The 18,130-nt window shown below is 39.7% G+C and overlaps 1 protein-coding gene, 1 long non-coding RNA gene and 1 pseudogene across 4 annotated transcripts in view; 2 read left to right on the top strand and 1 right to left on the bottom strand.

Moving 5' to 3' along the window:
• The first annotated feature begins 3,534 nt into the window (after positions 1–3,534).
• LOC116055722 lies at positions 3,535–10,073 on the top strand (annotated as a pseudogene).
• Positions 5,365–6,717, bottom strand: LOC116055723. Its single transcript, XR_004106392.2, has 3 exons — positions 6,522–6,717; positions 5,620–6,168; positions 5,365–5,477 (listed from the first exon to the last, which is right to left on the bottom strand). It is a non-coding gene; the product is annotated as an uncharacterized LOC116055723 (long non-coding RNA).
• Positions 10,074–17,059: 6,986 nt separating the features above from the next.
• Positions 17,060–18,130, top strand: part of LOC116055719 (NEDD4-like E3 ubiquitin-protein ligase WWP1) — a 40,238-nt gene continuing 39,167 nt past the window's right edge. For all 3 annotated transcript variants that reach the window (XM_031307714.2, XM_031307713.2, XM_031307712.2), the window contains exon 1: positions 17,060–17,325. The gene's annotated coding sequence lies outside the window, so the exon portion shown is untranslated. The remainder of the gene's footprint in view (positions 17,326–18,130) is intronic.

Raw genomic sequence — 18,130 nt, 5'->3', positions numbered from 1 at the left:
ACCAATGCACAAGTATAAACTTCAGGCTACTTACGTAGAATGCGGTGAAAGCTCTGCGTGCGCCTCCGCAGAAGCATAAATCCCGCTTTAGGAGTGGCAAACCATAAAATTGACTACTGGGACAGAACGATGTGCTGGCCTTAATGACTACAGACCTTTAAGTAATTACAGTGAGTTTTACTGGATGTCTGTTAAGGACAATGAGAGACTACTTCTACTATGACATGTTACGAGTGTCCTAATCATGTTGCCCAATGTTGGGGTACCATCACATTCAAAAAGGCCCCAAATTTGCTCCTGAGGGTTGCAGTTTTGTTTTTGTCGAAGTTCACAGGGGTTGCCAGGTTGCGACCACTAGACCCAATGTTCCACAATGTCAATGTTAGCTAGATGCTAGTCCCACATTGCCAGAAATTACTCCACAGCACAGCAGAGTTACTAGATGATGCTATGTTAAGGTTATGAAAGCTCATGCTCTCGCAGAGCTTTTATCGGCTAAATGTAACAACAACGACCGCTAAAAAGACAGTGACCTTGCAGAGCTTTGTGCCCGACTGACAGCCACTCTTTCTCGGCTTAATGTCACTGCAACAGCCGCTAAAAAGACCACGACCCTCGCACATACCCAGGTCACAGTCTCCGCTTGTCAGCTACAGCCACTAAACAGAAGTAGGGGAAGAATTTCGGCAGGGTGTTTTGCCAAAGTTTAATTGCATGTTTCCATTATGAGGAAGTCAAACTCGCGGTTTCTGTCATATGTCCGGTAACGTTAGCCAACACGGTCTCACGGCAGTTCGTGTAATTGTCACGTTATTTTTAATCTATTGATTCGTGTACAACAACGTCCCCGTGAACATGAATGAATAGATTAAATAACGTGACCATTTCACGAACTGCCGTGAGACTGGGTTGCGTTAGCAGTTAGCGTGTATTAGAGTGGCGACGTTTTCCAGCGCCAGTCGGGTTCACTTCACCGGCTGTGTCTCAATTCTTTTTGCGAATAACTTACGCAAGTACTATATAATGCAAGCACATGAATGTGGAAATGACTGAAAATGCCCATCCCTACTGCGTTAGCCGTGAAATTAATGAATCTCAACACTTACCTGTTAGGAGTAAATTAGCCAACTCTGAGTCCTTTTGGGCTCTAAGCTGTCTTCATCTTTTGAATACATCTCCAATATTTACCGTGTTTTACCACATCTCTGCCCTGCCACCCAACTGCTCGGGGCACCTGTCATGGGCAGCCCCAAGCCCCCTCACTCTCACAACTCTCCATTTGTGCGTGTGTATTTCAGGCCTGTGTGTAATGTGTGTAACTAACAACGTGAAGAAGTGAAAAACTTGTAATACATTTAATTAAGTAGGCCCATGTCAAATTTCTCAGTGTGTGCACACCTGACACATACTGAGTTTATCATATATACTTTATTTACATTTATATTTACCATGTCTTTGTTTCATTAGCATGAGATGGCTTGGATGGGGTTTGCTTGAGACAGGGGTAGTTATAACAGTTCAACCACACATAGAGACACGCAACGCTGTACCTGAAATGGAACTAAATGGACCGGAACTGGATTTTCATTTTGGACTTTCATTTGTGCGTTGAAATTATACCCCTGTGTTGGTAAGTGGCTCTGAAAAGATTTGAAGTCACTGCATTCAGTTTATTAAATTAAAAAAAATTGTAATGCGAACACAGTCACAAAGAGTGGTTACTGTTAAGTTTTTTTTAAGTAAGAAAATGACAACATAAAAGATCACCCCACAATGGATACAGTGTACTTTTGCCCTCTGCCTAACTGCAATATCTCAAAAGGATAAAGAAATAATCTTAAGACAAATATTTTCAAAAATGTAGGGTAAAATGGAGGAACTCCAGGCTGTCCAAAAGGAGCTAAAGAGGAAACCGATAGAGGACAAGAACAACAACAGGAAGATTGAGACCAAAAGGGGACAGAACATTGCAAAAGACGTGTGAGCAGTTCAGTTCAGTTCAGTTTATTCTTTGTCCCAAAAGGGCAATTTGTATGCAGCAGGAAGACATCCCATGAAGAATATGCAACACAAACCACACAACAATTAACACAAATAAAAACAGCAGCTTCCGCCTGAGATAAAGAATAAATAGTTGCAGAGTTGTATTGGAGTGATAATGAAAGTAAAAAAGAACTACAAGAACTCAAAACAATAAATAATAATAAAGATAAAATTAAATTAAATGAAGGGGTCATTAATATAAACAAGGGCTATCACATCCTCTTAGCTGAGTTGAGTGCCTGAATGGAACGAGGAATAAAAGAGTTTTTGTATCTCTGTTTAAGACCCAAGGGGGTGCTAAAACGTAAGCCAGATGGTAATAACATGTATTCTTCGTACAGAGGGTGAGAGGTGGCTACTGAACTTCACACCCAATATCTTCACACCCAATATCTTGCTGGCCACATTCACAATTTTTAAAAGCGCATTTTTATCCTTGATGGTGAGGTTTTCATACCAGCAGATGATAGAAAATGTCAGGACAGACTCAATAAAAGCTCTGTAGAACAAAGTGATTAATGTTTTTTCCACCTGGAATTTGGAATTTGGAATTGTATCCACCTGGAATGTTTTATCCACCTTATCCACTCAGGAAACAGGAGTTTCCTGAGTGCAAAGAGTCTTTGTTGGCCTCTCTTGCACACAGAAGCAGTGTTCAGTTCAAATTTAAGCCGGTTGTCAATCAAGGTGCCCAGATATTTGTAATATGGCACCATGTCTATGTCCTGGCCCTTGATAACACTACTACAGGGGACATTGGGATGACGTCTGAGATCAATGGACATATCCTTAGTTTTTGTAATGTTTAGATGAAGGAAATGCATTCTCACACCAGGCAACAAAATCATCAATCACTGGACCATGGTCATTTTCATGTGCACTGAAAAGGCTGACAATAACTGAGTCGTCTGCAAACTTGATAATGTGCCTATTGTCACTATGGCAACAACAGTCGTTGGTGTATAGGATGTACAACAGGGGGGGGCAGGACACATCCCTGTGGGGATCCAGTGGATGATATTAACTCACTGGAAAGCTCACTGTTCACCCTCACCCTCTGACATCTCTGAGTGAGAAAATCCAGTATCCAGCCTACTAAACTCGGATCAAGGTTAAAATGACTAATTTCTCAGCTAGCAGACGAGGTTGTGTGGTGTTGAAAGCAGATGAGAAATCAACATAGAGTAGCCTAGCATGATTCCCACTCCCCTCTAGATGCTTATATAAGAGGTTGAGTAGGGTGATAGTGGCAGTCTTTAACGTGCACAGTCCGTACTTTACCCCTCTTGAGGGCAGTGCGATATGAAGGGACGAGATGTACACAATTGTTGTCAGATGAGCCTGGGAGAGGAATGGACTTGTATGCGTCTTTAACTGTGTAGTAGCACAGATCCAAAGTTTCACTGTGCCTGGTAGGGCATGTGACGTACTGGTGAAAATCTTTAAGTGTTTTGGACAATGAGCAGTTATTCATATCCCCAAGAATGGTGATTGGGGCGTTAGGAGATCGCGTTTGGAGCCTTTGAGTTGCTTGAAAGATAAGTTCACATGCATTGGGGCGTGTACTGTGCATGTGTAAACCTGCCTCTCTAATAAGTTTAAGTCCGAGAGGAGTGAGAAGCCAGACGAAGAACAAGAAGTCAAACAAGTTGGATGTAGGCTACAGGCAGCTGGCCACGCAACACACGGTTTCCCCTCTATTTGCTCCATCGTGGCATCGGAGGAGAGGCGGCTGCTTACAGTCAGGATGAAAATGGCAGTGATGTGGTTGTGCATTCTGCATTTGGCTTTTGTCAGTGCTGGACTCTTCACCCGCAACGATCTTCAAGCTGCCCACAATGTGTCAGTCAGCAGGGCCCGAGCCCCTCAGAGCACAGGTGAGTGCACGGGCAGCTCTGCTTTAATGGCCAGGCCGTTTCTACGGTTTATAGACTGTACAGTGTAGGCTAGTTCATTAATCACTGCTAACGTTGATTTTGTCCGATACAACAGCTAATAAAAGCTGAGATGTATACAATCAATTATAAAGACTGACCTAGAAAAGATAGGAGGTTTAGGAATAGAATAAAAGTCCCTATACACTTACAGTAGGCTACAAGAGTATCCATGTCCATTCATTATTGTTTAAAACTATTTATTTATTTTAATTGTTTATTTAGATAGGGACAGTGCATATTAATGGACATCAGTACAAGTACACAATGTAAATATGCTATGTATGAGTTAGCACCATAGCTAATTATTTATATCCTACCACAGTTCGACAATCCTACAGTGTATAAAGACATAAAATGAAACAATACATAATATAGAAAAAATAGGAATAAAAGTACTGCAATTATATAAAATATGAAATACTATTTAAACTTAAATATAATTGTAAAGACATTGTACTGTAAGATTAGGATAATTGCTGTGCAGCAGTTGCAATACAAAGGGGGGGGTTGCAAATATAAAAAGTCTAAAATAACAATAAGGTATGAATCCAAAATGTATACAATGCCAAGATCAGGTTAACAGTTGGCTATGGCCATCTGGCATACCGGGCATTTTCCCGGTGGGCCGACGCACTTTTCTGCCGAATCGTCGATATAATTTATAGGCTTTTTTTTTAAATTATTTTTTTTATATATATTTTTTTTGGCCGCGCCGGTCCATAAAGAACTGACAGCGGCCCATTGGTTAATTTTCTTTATTGACACTGGCCTGACCCAATCAAATCCAGGAACCCCCTTCCCCACTCCCGGTCCTGAGACACGAGCTGTAATAGTTTGCTTACTGGAAGTTTAGCATCCACGTTAAAATGGACAAACGACCACCAAAGTGCAAGGGTGCAGAGAAATTACGGGAGAAAAAGATTAAGAATCTACAGGCGGATGCCTCAAATATATATATATATATATATATATATATATATATATATATATATGTGTGTGTGTGTGTGTGTGTGTACAGTGTCAGATCTGAAGTATAAGTAGTGTAAGATTAGGCTACATGGTTAGTTCAGAATGTCGATTGCACATTATGTCCCATTATGTAACGTGAGTCAGTTGTATAATGAGTTGAGTTGTAATGTGTGTATGTGACCTGGCACAATGATTCAATGTCCTTGTTCTAAGCTCTATTTCTGTTTAAATGAGAGCAATTAGAACTCTAATTTATTATGTATGTGTACACATCCTTGGCCAACAAGGCTGATTCTAATTTTGATTCTGATAAATCAACTCTTGTATACAAGAAGTTGTTAAAGAAATACATATGACAAGACAATTGTGATATGTTTATAGAAATGCCAATAAACCAAAGCACATTTTTCTCCCATCCTGGAATGTTGTGTGGACTAGCCAAACGCTCCTCGCAGAGCTGTGGAGGAGCGTCTGGCAATGCGAGACTATAGGCACCACATGATCTGGAAGCCAGAGGCCCTCTGCTCCCTGTAGCACAGCATAATGTCAACATGGAGACACTTAAAATTCTTAAGCAAAACTGCTCTATGTATAATACTACTAAAATGTAACCTTTCCTGCTAGCTGAACACATTTTAATCTGGTTTTAATGTCTTACTTAGTTAACGACTTACCTCCAACCCATTAATCCAACATCATCAGTGTGCAGTAAATTAGGATTTAATAATAAAGCCTGATGAGATGCAGTGAGGCCTCCAGGCACCTCTGTCACTTTTCTTGAACTGGCCGCCATGGTGCTCAATCATTATTAGCGTGGTTACTGCGGAGCTCTTTTAGTGTTTGGGTTAACCTCCTAAAAAAAGTCCCAAAGGATGGTACAGCAGCTGTCATTTTTTACATTGATAAAGAGTATACTGTAGGTGCAAATTTCAGTTGACTTTGTATTCAAAATGCAATGCATTCATGCACTTTCTAAATTGTGTGTTAAGAATTAAGTTGCTGTTACATTTTTGAGTAAAATCTCAAATATGTGACCAAGGGAACATTGCATTGCATGCCAAACAGTAGCCTATAGTTGTACACAGAGACTCATTAGATGATGAGATCCAGCTGGCGGCTAGTAACAGGAAAGCCACTACGCTCTGCAGAGCCGTATATTAGAGAGAGTCTGGCCAACTCAAATCATGGGCGCCATATTGGATACTATCGTTAGATGACTCTACAGCAGGGGTCACCAACCTTTTAGAAACTGAGAGCTACTTCATGGGTACTGAGTCATACGAAGGGCTACAAGTTTGATACACTCTTCTGAAATAACAAATTTGCTCAGTTTGCCTTTAGTTATAAATGATTATTAATGATTAATGATAGTCATCTATGTGAAGACACTGATCACATTAATGATTTCTCATTATCAATAATTATCAACAATGACTTAACAAGGTGGGAAACAGATAATGTCAATATTCAATTTTCATTTTTAGAACAGGCCTGAGGGCTACTCATGTGGTCCTTGGGGGCTACATGGTGCCCGCGGGCACCGTGTTGGTGACCCCTGCTCTACAGTGTAACCCTATGGGGCGAATATGCTATCTTGAAATAAATCGCTTATTTTCACCCTAAACAGGCATATACATGTTATTATCGTTTGTCAATATGTAAAAGGCCCTTACGGAAATATTCCAGTGTATATTTACCTTCTATATCGTAGATGGGCCTCTAAAAAAATGCCCATTGTAGTGAGAGACCAATAAGTCTCTGACCAGTGTTTACCTTTCTTTTTCTCTTCAGTCTCCCGAGTCCTGACTAGCAACTGAACTCTTAACAAAGTTACTCACAGTCTTTTGACAAAATACTCAATAAGACAATGATAATGTGACCAACAGCATACGGGTAAAAAGTGTGTTTTGGTCAGGTGTAAATCGCGGTAGGACAGGACCATAATGTTATCACGCTAGCAATAATAACTTAGTAGTAACCGAGGCAAAGTTATGTATTAATAATATTTGTTGATCTAAATCAACATAAATGACTGCATGGTCACAGTATATTACATCTGAGTTACAGTTGACAATTGAAGTCAGACTAGCTTAAATTCAAGTCATGACTATGGCAAGATCACAAGCATTTCTAAGCATTTAGGTACATGGAGTGCTAGCGAAAAAACTAACACTAGCATAAGGCTTGGCTAACTTCAAACTTCATTCATTTCTAAAGCAGTGTTAGAACTTTTTTGACAGCATGGTACACATTAACGATGGTATTACTATATTTGTCCTATGTAATTTGTTATCATTTGTCAAAGATGTCAAAATTGACATTTACCTCACACAATAATGAGTAGTCACTTACAACCTTCAGCTCCCATACTTTTCACCTTTTTGGTTCACGGGGGAACTTGTGAAATCTTTTGCCGCTTCCCTGTCTTTCAGTGCAGCCAAACGCGCAACAGTAGGGCATTTTTTCAATGATTTATGCCATTTTTTTAAATAATTTATTAAATGTTTCTACTATTCCCTGCACTATGTCAATGGGAATCAGATACATGTTAATATCCAACATGGAGTCCACGAAACACGTGACCACCTGGGAACCAATCGCATAAGGGGGTAGCTCAGAACATTCGATTCCCTAGTTGGCCAAACTCTCTCTAATATATGGCTCTGCCGTGGGGATTTCACTGAGGACCCCTGGTGGACAGAGAAGGAAGTGACAGAAAGTTGGAGAGGTGTTGAAATTGTTGAGGTTTTCTTGTGTTGTGATTACAGAATGATTACTTTACATCTTGCCATAGCAGGATTTGTTTTCTAGTGATTAGGAGATAATTACAATATATTATGATGAAGCTACAGAGACTAATACTATGCCTCTGTCTGTGCCTCAGTAGTCAACAGGTGCATATATGGTGACCTAGCCCAAGTATTTGCCTCTCATGTGTCAGTGGTGTTAAGTTGCTAAGTACATTTATTCAATTACTGTACAATTTTGAGGTACTTGTATTTACTACTTATACGTTATACTTGTACTTCACTAATTTTCAAAAAGAAAAGGTGTACTTTTTACTCCACTACATTTATTTGACAACTAAAGTTACTAGTTACTTTGCAAATTATAGGCCCTGCACCCCCACAGGTACACGTACTAAGACAACAAAATACATCAAACTAGAAGTGCAAAAAAGCAATAAAGTGCATAACAATGCATACCAAATTTATAAACAGTTGTTGTATGAATGCACTAGAACATATACAGTATGAGCCATATGAACAAGATTAATAGCAATATGCACTAAGAGTGATAACTGGATAAATTGCCCCACACCAAAGGTACAACAAAATCAACAGTAGGGCGATGGAGATGTCAATCAAACACAGCACTAATAAGTGAAAACACGTGTGGGAGGACCAAAGGTATTCAGGGCCTTTAAGGTTTTGCTTACAAATTATATGATACCTTTATTAAATATGAAATACTTATTAAACTACCAGACAGCATAAAAAGTAGTTAGTTAGTTAGTTAGTTAGTTAGCTGCTCTCGACCAGCTACAACATTAAAATGCTGCTTATACTTAGCATTAAATACTGTATATTAATTATGTGATGTATAATAATGTAACACTGAAAGGGTTCATCCTGAATAATGACTACTTTTACTTTTGATACTCAGGAGTTTTCAAAGATTGCCAAACCCCAGTGGTGGGTAGAGCAGGCGCACATCTACTGGGAGATTTATGCCTTCCCCCTCTCTCTTCCCTTTCTTACCTAGCTGTCCTATCAAATAAAGGCGGAAAAGCCCAAAAATTAATCTTAAAAAAAAGATTGCCAATTAGTTATTTAAATAAAAACTTGATGCTTAGCTCTGTGACTCAAATGTACAGTAATAGAGGCAGACACTGGGAGTAATGGTGACCTTGAGATCGGTGACAAGGCAATCTCTGGCAAAGATGTTCTGCAGCAATATCATTCAATCAAGTTATTTATTTGTCACGTATAACATACAAATCCAGTAAAAAGTAATCCTGTCAGTTCCCATTATTTCCTTAACACATTCTTGATGTTGTTTCAACAGGGTCTTTATACCAAGGCAGACAGAGACCGCTGTTTGCGAGAAGAGGACAGTATGAACGACAAAGGATTAATGTGCCGGTAAGATCTGTGTGGCTTTTATTCCAGTCACATTGAGCATAGACGTTTCCAGTCAACAGGAAGCATTTTTTCTTAGCAATACATTATTTGATTATCTTTTAGGGTCTACAATCTTGATTTTGTGACTTCTATACAATTCACTTTGGTCTTTATGATCTTAATGGAGAATTAATTGGACAAAAAAGTCAAAAGGCTCAGCTACAGTTTGCACAAAGCCACACATCTGATACATCACAACTTAGAATAGTCTTCATTCTTGGTGCTCTGAGACACAGTTGTTTTTGTGCACAAAGAAATATTACTTGATTTTGATGCTCCCACATTCACTTGCCTTCCTCCTTCTGTTCTCCCCACCTTCCAGAAGGCCAAAGTGGCACCTGTTCCTCTAAATGACATCCCCCCTCCTCCTAAAGTGGCACCCAAACCTGTGAAGCCAAAGTGCTCTCCGCTTACACAAAGCTGTTTGCCCCAGTCTGGCTGCTGTGACCCATTCGCCACATGCCACTGCCGCTTCTTCAATGCAATCTGCGTCTGCCGAAGGATAAAATCGGAATACGAGGAGAGAACACAAAGAGCACCGACACACCAAAACTGAGACTCAAAAATAAACTCAAACACACACTACAGGCCCATGAACGGAGACGAAATCACCCAGACTGCCACAATTGTGTAATCGCAGTTTAATCAACCACCTCAACACACTTTCTGATGTATCATATGGATGGGACAATGGGCATCAAAGTCAGCCTTAAGACAGTAAATGCACATTTGAAGGAGTTTTAAAAAACATTAATACCTCATCTGACGGGCAGCTGTTTGGAAAAACTATCCACCATATACAGTACTTAAGCTAAAATGTATTCATGTGTTGTTCAATTCCTTTGAACAATACTTACTGTATATTATCAGTATTATCAGTATTATTATTATTATTGTGGTTCTCATTTTGGATGTTGCTGACATTGTTGTGGTAAGAAAAAAAACATATATATATATATATATATATTTCTTTGTTTTGTTTTGTTTGTTTGTTTTAAAATGATTATGTCCATAATTGAATGAGAGCTTTATCTGATTGAAGAAATTCTTGATGAACCCAAAGTCACAGAAATTTACCAGCAATCAGATATTGACTCACTAATTGTCACTGTGCTTTCTCATGTTATTGCTCTCCTGCAAAGGAATTCATGTCACATGGCCTCAGTTGATGGTCTCTATCTGCAGTCTTTAGTGTGTAATCTATGGGTATAGTAATGTATGTTTGACACACAATCACTGCAGTGATTAGCAAGTGCTAAGTTATGAACACAGGTACAACCACCAAAGTAAAATAAAAAAAAAACAGAAGACAACAGTACATGACAGCAAGGTTCAACTGTAATAGCTCAAAGGAAATAATAATAGCAGCTGCAAATAAGCAGTTCAGCATCACTGTAATGCAATGGGCTTACTCAGTCTATGTGACTTTCTGTACACTCATAAGCATTTCTGGTTACACTTTACTAGTGACATGACACTGTCATGAACGTGTTCATAAACATTATAAACAAGTCATAAACGTTTATGACATAACGCTTCTTTTAGTAAGTGGTTAGGGTTAGAGTTAGGGTTAGAGTTCATGAGTCATGTGTCATGTCACTCTTATGTAGATATCTTCAAGTAAAGTGTTACCGCATTTCTTTGGTCAGTGACAGCCCAGTGTGTTGTGTAAGACTGAAAACATTAAATATTTTGTGTGTGTTTGTGTTTGTGTGTGTGTGTGTGTGTGTGTGTGTGTGTGTGTGTGTGTTTTCCTGTACGCAATTACCTGATGACCTCACAAATAAATAAACCCTTTATCCAAGTCAATTGTTTCTCTGTAACTGCTCAAATAATAAATCTTTGTGAAAAGCATTACATACCACCTGTTGTGTGTTAAGAAACAAACATCTTTGCTGTCACGGTCACAGCCGTTCTCCTCTGTTCTCTGTCTGTAATTAACTTTGATTTAAAAAGTCCGCTGGATGACATATTCCATTGTTACATAAATTAATGCTGAGTTCCAGACAACTCTGAACTAAAAAATTTCCGACCTCCTACTAGAAAAAGTAAGAAAAATGGAATGCCACTCAAAATTGGATATCCTATTTGTAAACTAGAGACAAATCCATCTAATCCGACTTCATGAAGTAGCATTTGTCTGACATCGCACAACAATGGCAGCACCCATGGAAGGGCACATTGTGAATGTTAAACCATCAACTAAAAGGCAACGTTAAGTAGGCTATGTTTGCTTGTTGTATTTAAGTAAAATAATATTTATTAAATATTTAGACACATGTACCTTATGATCATTTTCCCTTCTCGGTTTCCTTTATATTTATGATTGATACTGTATATGCAAGGAGGCTGCACTGCTGAGAGTTCAATTGTGTGTAACATTTGCCAAAGAAACATCAGTTTGTCACGGTTAGCCATGTTATTCATTTACTTTTGGCGCCGTTCACCTGGTTGGAGGTCAGAAGTTGGACATTTCAACTGGAAAATTCCGACCTCCACCTCTGACTGAACAACAGCATAATTACCAACAAGAGAGCTGTTTTTTTCTTTCATTTGAGTCAGGATAAAACAGCATTATAACAGATTTATAACCATTGTGATGAGAAAAGGCAGCTATCATATTGAGGTGTAGGCGCTTGTTCTCTTAGTACCATTGTGTCCCTGGATGTAGTCAAAGTACAAACTGAAGAAACAGGGCTTCAAAACTATGATATTCAACCTGTCAATGGCTCAGTCTGTCATACCCACAAGCTTCAAGGTGTCCACTATTATTACTGTGTCCAAGAAAACAAGACCAGCCCAGTGACTACCTACTGGCACTCACCTATGTAGTGATTAAATGCTTTGAACTGGTCAAGGATTACATCTGCTCTTAAGTACCCAGCACTGTGGACCTATTAAAGTTTGCCTACTGCCCCAACTGATCAACAGAAGACGCCATAGCACACATCCTCCACACCCTATCTCACCTAGAAAAGAAAGGAAGCTATGTGAGATTGCTGTTCATTGGCTACAGTTCAGCATTTAATACCATAGTTCCCTCCAGGCTCGTCACAAAGCTCAATGTTCTGGGATTAAACAGCACATTTCCTTCATCAACCACGGAGCATCCCAGGGCTGTGTTTTGAGTCCCCTGCTGTACTCCCTGTACACACACGACTGTGTAGCCACTTTTAACTCCAACACCATCAAGTTTGATGACAACACAGCTGTGGTGGGCCTGATCACAGACAACAATAAAAAGGCCTACCTAAGAGAAGTAGAGGACCGGATATGCTGGTGTCAGGACAACAACCTTCTCATGAATGTCAGCAAGACTAAAGACATGAACAATTTGGTTCTGGATTTTGTGAAGCAAAGGGAGTAGGCTAATATCGTTCCTAACTCCCCCAGTTTCCACCCCTCCAGCAAGGGTATAAAATGCATTAAGCAAATCCCATGCAATATCAACATGGGCTCAACTCTGCAATGTGGCAAGGTCAAGGCCAACAAAAACAAGTCAAAGTTAAAGCTTGTGGATTTTCTCCTTCTATTACATTGGGATATACGGCATTGGTGGCAGTGAGGTTGAAAACCACCATATCGTGAAGTTTGCACCTAGAGTTTCACACCTTGCCTTCTGTTTCCTGCTTTAAATACCTACTAGCCAAAACCAACAGATACCCTCAGCCATGTCACTGCTACTCTTCAGTAGAAAAAGGTAACATCAGCTTGACCACCAAACCACACTTTGTAAATATTGCTTTTAAATTATTATTTACTTATGTACTCTATGTTTCGATTTTTATTATATGTTGTTTTTAATTGCCTTGATCTTTTGTTATTTCTGTTTTAGCCTTGCATTGCCAGACCTTCCTCCAGAGCGCTGCGGAGGAAGGTCTGGCAACAGGAGCATAGACTCCTGGATAGGAGAAAAAACAGTCAGTGGTTGTTTGCATTTCTTTAAACCAATCACAATCGTCTTGGGCGGCACTAACCTTCGAATGCAGTGAGCGTGGCTCTTCAAAATGGTCTCGGTAAGGAACTTGTTTAGAGGGAACATTTGCACACCGCTGAAGAAAACGCCACATACAATATTAAATGAAGTTAACTGTTCACAAAATACAGTAATGTGAGCTATTTAAATAAGCTGGATACCTGGTAAAACGTAATTTGCTTCTACCAGTGTATCGCTGTGTGTATTTTGTCCATAGCAAATCCTGCCAATTGGTCCCAAAATGTCCCAGTTAGAAAGTAAATGCCGTAAACATAATCTTTGTAAATCTTTACAATCATTCCCCGAACGAACCAAGCAGGCCTGCCTTGATCCAAATTTTCTTCAAAACTTGCCATTTTCAGCGTGTAATGTTGCTCGAGGTTCAGCGCACACATGGCAACAAGCGCACGTTAACACAGGCGCGCACCAGAGGCCCAATCATATAGCCCGAGCTAACAGAACAAAATCCAAAAAATTCACCCAAGAGGTTCTGTGGACCTAGGTCTCTTAATGAAATTCAAATCAACCCAGCAAGTGAGTGCTGAGAGAGTGTCCCCAGCAAAGTAAAATTAACATTAATACAAAAGCAGCTTATTGAAATGAAAATCACTCTTGCCATTTTCCTCGAAAAACTGTATAGGCTACTAAACTGCAACATGGGATCTATTTACATAATCCATCCATCAAAGTTTAGGCTAATCCTTGTTCTTATGCAGAAAAAGGATTGCATCAATGATGGATGGCTTCAAGGCTGTCCTCCTCTGCTCTATGGTCCTGCCAGCAGCACTGAAGTTACGCTCACTGCTACTGCTGCTGGCTGGAATGGCAAGGATGCCGCGGGCAAGCACACTAAGCTTCGGGTAGTTGAGTTGCTGATCTCTCCACCAGCCCAAAACATCTCTGTCGTCCTGCATTGCATGATTTTGAGTCGAGTACATCTTGACTTCGTCCGTGGCATCTGCCACAGGTACTTTTTCCCCACTCCTCAAAGTCAACTGCAGCTTTCTTGGGCACAGGTCCTTCAGTGGCGGCCTCCTCGGTGCAAAAACGGATGTTAGGATAATATTTTAAATTTATTTTAATCACAAAAACGAACCTTTTCATCAAGTGAAACAGGCCCATTGGCTACCTACATAATAAGTTGTTTTAAATTTAAAATGTTCAATGCCTTATCGCGCTGATGTGACCGAGCCCGACCCGAACCCGAACATCATTTCTAAATGTCTGTCCGAACCCGGCCCAGCACCGTCGGGTATCCATCCTCTAGGACGAATACAGTTCTACTTGACTTGACTTGACTTGACTATTAAAATCTAGTGCATGCCACCCAAGTCATCACATCTGCGTATTTATCTGGACAAACTAAGGACAGTTTGTTATCTCAATACAATGTTGTCAGGGTGTTTCACTTTCATCCACAGCTGAACTCCTGGCCCTGTTCCCTTGCTTGCTGATGAACTGGTGGACTAACTTCCTGTACGTCACAAATTTTGTCACTAGGGGGCTCACTGAAGGGAATAAATCATGGGAAGGCAATGTGGTTCCAAATGCAGCCAGACATGTTTATGTATCTGCTCACTGCAGGTAACTTCCCCTTTAGGATCAGGGAGTTTAAACGTGCACCCATCTCAACGTCGTGCCATTCATTCAAATGGAAAAATACATGAAGAAACATGTGCATTTGATGAGTGCAGACAGATTAAGTAAGAATGCAGGTATAATAACTGTCCTGCATGAAACTGCTCACAACCATGTCTGTAGATTATCTTGAGTAATCCGGTCATTATTTCTGTAAGAGACATTGCTGTTGAGTTTTTCAAATGTTTTTTTTGGCTCTTGAGCTCCACAAGCTCAGTGCCATCTAGTTCCCTTATATATGGGAGAAGGCAGACATCTCATTGTCCGATATCTCCAACGCTGGGCAACTCACACCAAAAACATCTCGATTGATAAACAGCACTACAGGTAAAAGGAAAAATATGTATTTTTGGTTTTGGGGTGAACTGTCCCTTTAAAGGTTGAGGCATCAGAGGACACACTTAAAGCTTGGCCTGATGGTAGTGCTAGAATAAAGGTGATGATAGATCAAGTTACTGATGAGCAAATCATGCCGATGTGACCATTGGTGTTTGGAATATGCTGGTCACAGAAGAACAGGAGAAGAATGGAGAACAGAAGAGTGGAGGTGATAACTCCTGAAAGTAATTAGGCCTAGATCAACATTATATGTACAAGGTATGAAATACTAGATAGCACAAGTTAATGTGCAATTTTCTTCAATAAATAGCATAGAGAGACTGTGTCAAATGGGAAAAGCGTTATCGCTTTTTAATGGAATTGAATAGTGAAGTCAAACACAGCCCATGGGAGAGGGCTGGGAAACGTCTGGAGAACATCTAGTCTTCTAATTTTTTTTTCAATGCTTGGCAAGGAACGTGTATTCTGAGAGGTCCCCTGCAACATACTCAAATACTGCACCACTGATTTGAAACAGATGCATACAATGACTTATCTTTGAGGTATATTTTGTATAGGTAGACTTTGTAGCCTACTGAGGTAAATAAAGTGTTTTCTGAAAGAATCACTCTCTGTCGTGTTTTTTCCAACTGCTTACACACTAAATATTTTCAGGTCATACAATTTTTGAAACCTCTCACTCAAAGTGCAAAACTACACACCAAATCTCCAAAACCATGAGCTATTTCTCAGCCTTTCACTCAGTTTTCAATTGCATAGAAAACACTTTTTTCCTTTTCCAAACACAACCAATCAAAATGCTACACTTATTTACCAGGGTACACACACACTCCTCATATGCATGCAAACACATTATGCTTAACTGAACACTAACCAATCATTTCTTTAGTATAGGCCTATACATAGGTCAAAGGTCAGATTATCTGTTTTGAACAATGGATGCCAACAATAGACAGAGAGCAAGGGGAGGAGGAGAGAGAGACAGGGGATGACAACAAGGAGGAGGAGGAGGAGGGAAGAAGAGAAAGAAGGAGAGCCATCTCTGATGAGATCAGGGCCACACTTATTCATCATGTGATCAACCTGGCTTGACCATGAGAGAAGCCCATCTTGAGTAGCTTTACAGTGGTGTCCATACTTCAAACTTTCAGAAATGAGAAGGCATGCAACTATCTAATGACTATTTCAGCATTATACCGTAATACAGTCCAGCATTGAAAACTGTAAGTTTCTTATCACTAATATAGCCCCTCAATGAGTCTATTTCTATATAAATGGTTGAAGAAATCTATGGATATATTTACACTCAAAGGAATGTAATTATAGTAAGGAAAAGGCATAGAGCTAGAAGATCAAATCATAAACAGATTGTCAGAACAAATCCAAACTTCATCTGTGCTGTCACATAGCATACTGTTTTTTTTTATTAAATAGACACAAGCTTTAGCCAAAAGAAGATGTCAGTGCTTTTGGAATGAGGACACAGAAGCAGAAGAACCTGGCCTGGTATTGTGGTCCAATATTTGCCAGACTAATGTATAAGCCTCACTGTAAACTCTGGATTTCAAACCTCCAACCCGATAAATCCTTTTTTTTTATTACTCAGGGAATTAGAGTTTACATGTGGCAAGCTTTTGCTGGGTGTCTGATATTGAAAGACCCAAAACACACAATGACCCCAGGTTATATCACAGATAATGTGTCGGGTGTATCTTAAATAAACAATAAATAAATAAATGAAAATAAGAGAAATTCGAGAAATATCAATATTGGAAAACAAAGTTAGAATTCACATAACATGTAGAAATGATGTGCTCGCGTTCACTTTGACAAGTAACTTTAGATAAGATAATGTTTTGGTTTATGCACTGTAAAAAACTACACACATTATGCATATTTAAATTACACTTGTAGATGATAAGCACGGGAAAAGTACATATTGTGTAGTCTAACTGTCCATCTAATGGTCTGGGTAGTGAGGTTGTGCAATAACAACATTATACTACACATTATGTATTGACTTAGATGGTTAACTCTTGTGTCTCGTGTTATTACACAACAATATTTGGGGTGGCGCGCCTGTCGCCCGAGTGTTTTGCTGCTCGGAGGTTTCTGCACAGAGATGGCAAGAGGACCGTAGCAGACTGTGGGGCCTATACGGTTGGTCATTTTACCGACAACCGTAACGTTAGAACAGCAGAGACGCAGCGACTAGGAAAAGAGTGGAACAACGGACAAGGTAAACACAGCTGCTTATGTAAATCAAACCATTACGAACTACTTTCTCGTAATGTCCAAAATGTATTCTTTACAAGTCTGTCTTCAAAAGCTAACCAAACTGTTTGACTAACGTTAGCTCTATGATGGCGGACAACTAGCAAAGCTGCTAAGTAACGTTAAATTCGTTAGCAAGCCGGCTGTCCGGCTAACGTTAGCTGGCAGCAATTGGATAATAGCTTGGCTAAGTTTGTAAGGTTAGCTTGCTAAACTAGCCGTGTCTGCTTTGCTGCAAGTTGTACAGCTAAATATTAAACAAACACATTGATTATTTCAATTATGTGAGGATATCACCATCTAGCTAGCTAGTTGGATAGATATATATCGTGACGGTAGTTAGGATAGTCCGCTAGCGGTAAGCTAGTAACGTTAACTCAAACAAATAACATTAAAACGGTTGTTTTTTTCTGTGGCTAGCTGTCTAGCTTGCTAACTGACTTTAGCTTTCGTTGCAGACTAGTGCTAGTGGCTACGACATAGCTAGCTACATATCGTTAGCCTTATAACTTACTGTACCTATGTGATATGCTTGGTGTGAATATAAGATTACCGAACATTGGCTCAGATTTAGGAGAATGTTATCCAAAGGCCAGTAACGTTAGATGCCTATTAAGTTACTCTTACTTTTTGAGCTAGCGTCAACGTTAGCATGTCAGTAGAATATCAAAAGTTAGCCAATGTTCGTTAACCATATAACTGTGTGTTTGATGTGTGAGTGTTTGCGTTTGTATCAATAAGGTGTTAGCGTAACGGCTTAAATGATTTGA

The sequence above is a fragment of the Sander lucioperca genome, chromosome 1, assembly GCF_008315115.2.
Source record: "Sander lucioperca isolate FBNREF2018 chromosome 1, SLUC_FBN_1.2, whole genome shotgun sequence".
NCBI classification, from domain to species: domain Eukaryota; kingdom Metazoa; phylum Chordata; class Actinopteri; order Perciformes; family Percidae; genus Sander; species Sander lucioperca.
This window is presented reverse-complemented; position numbering and strand designations above follow the sequence as displayed.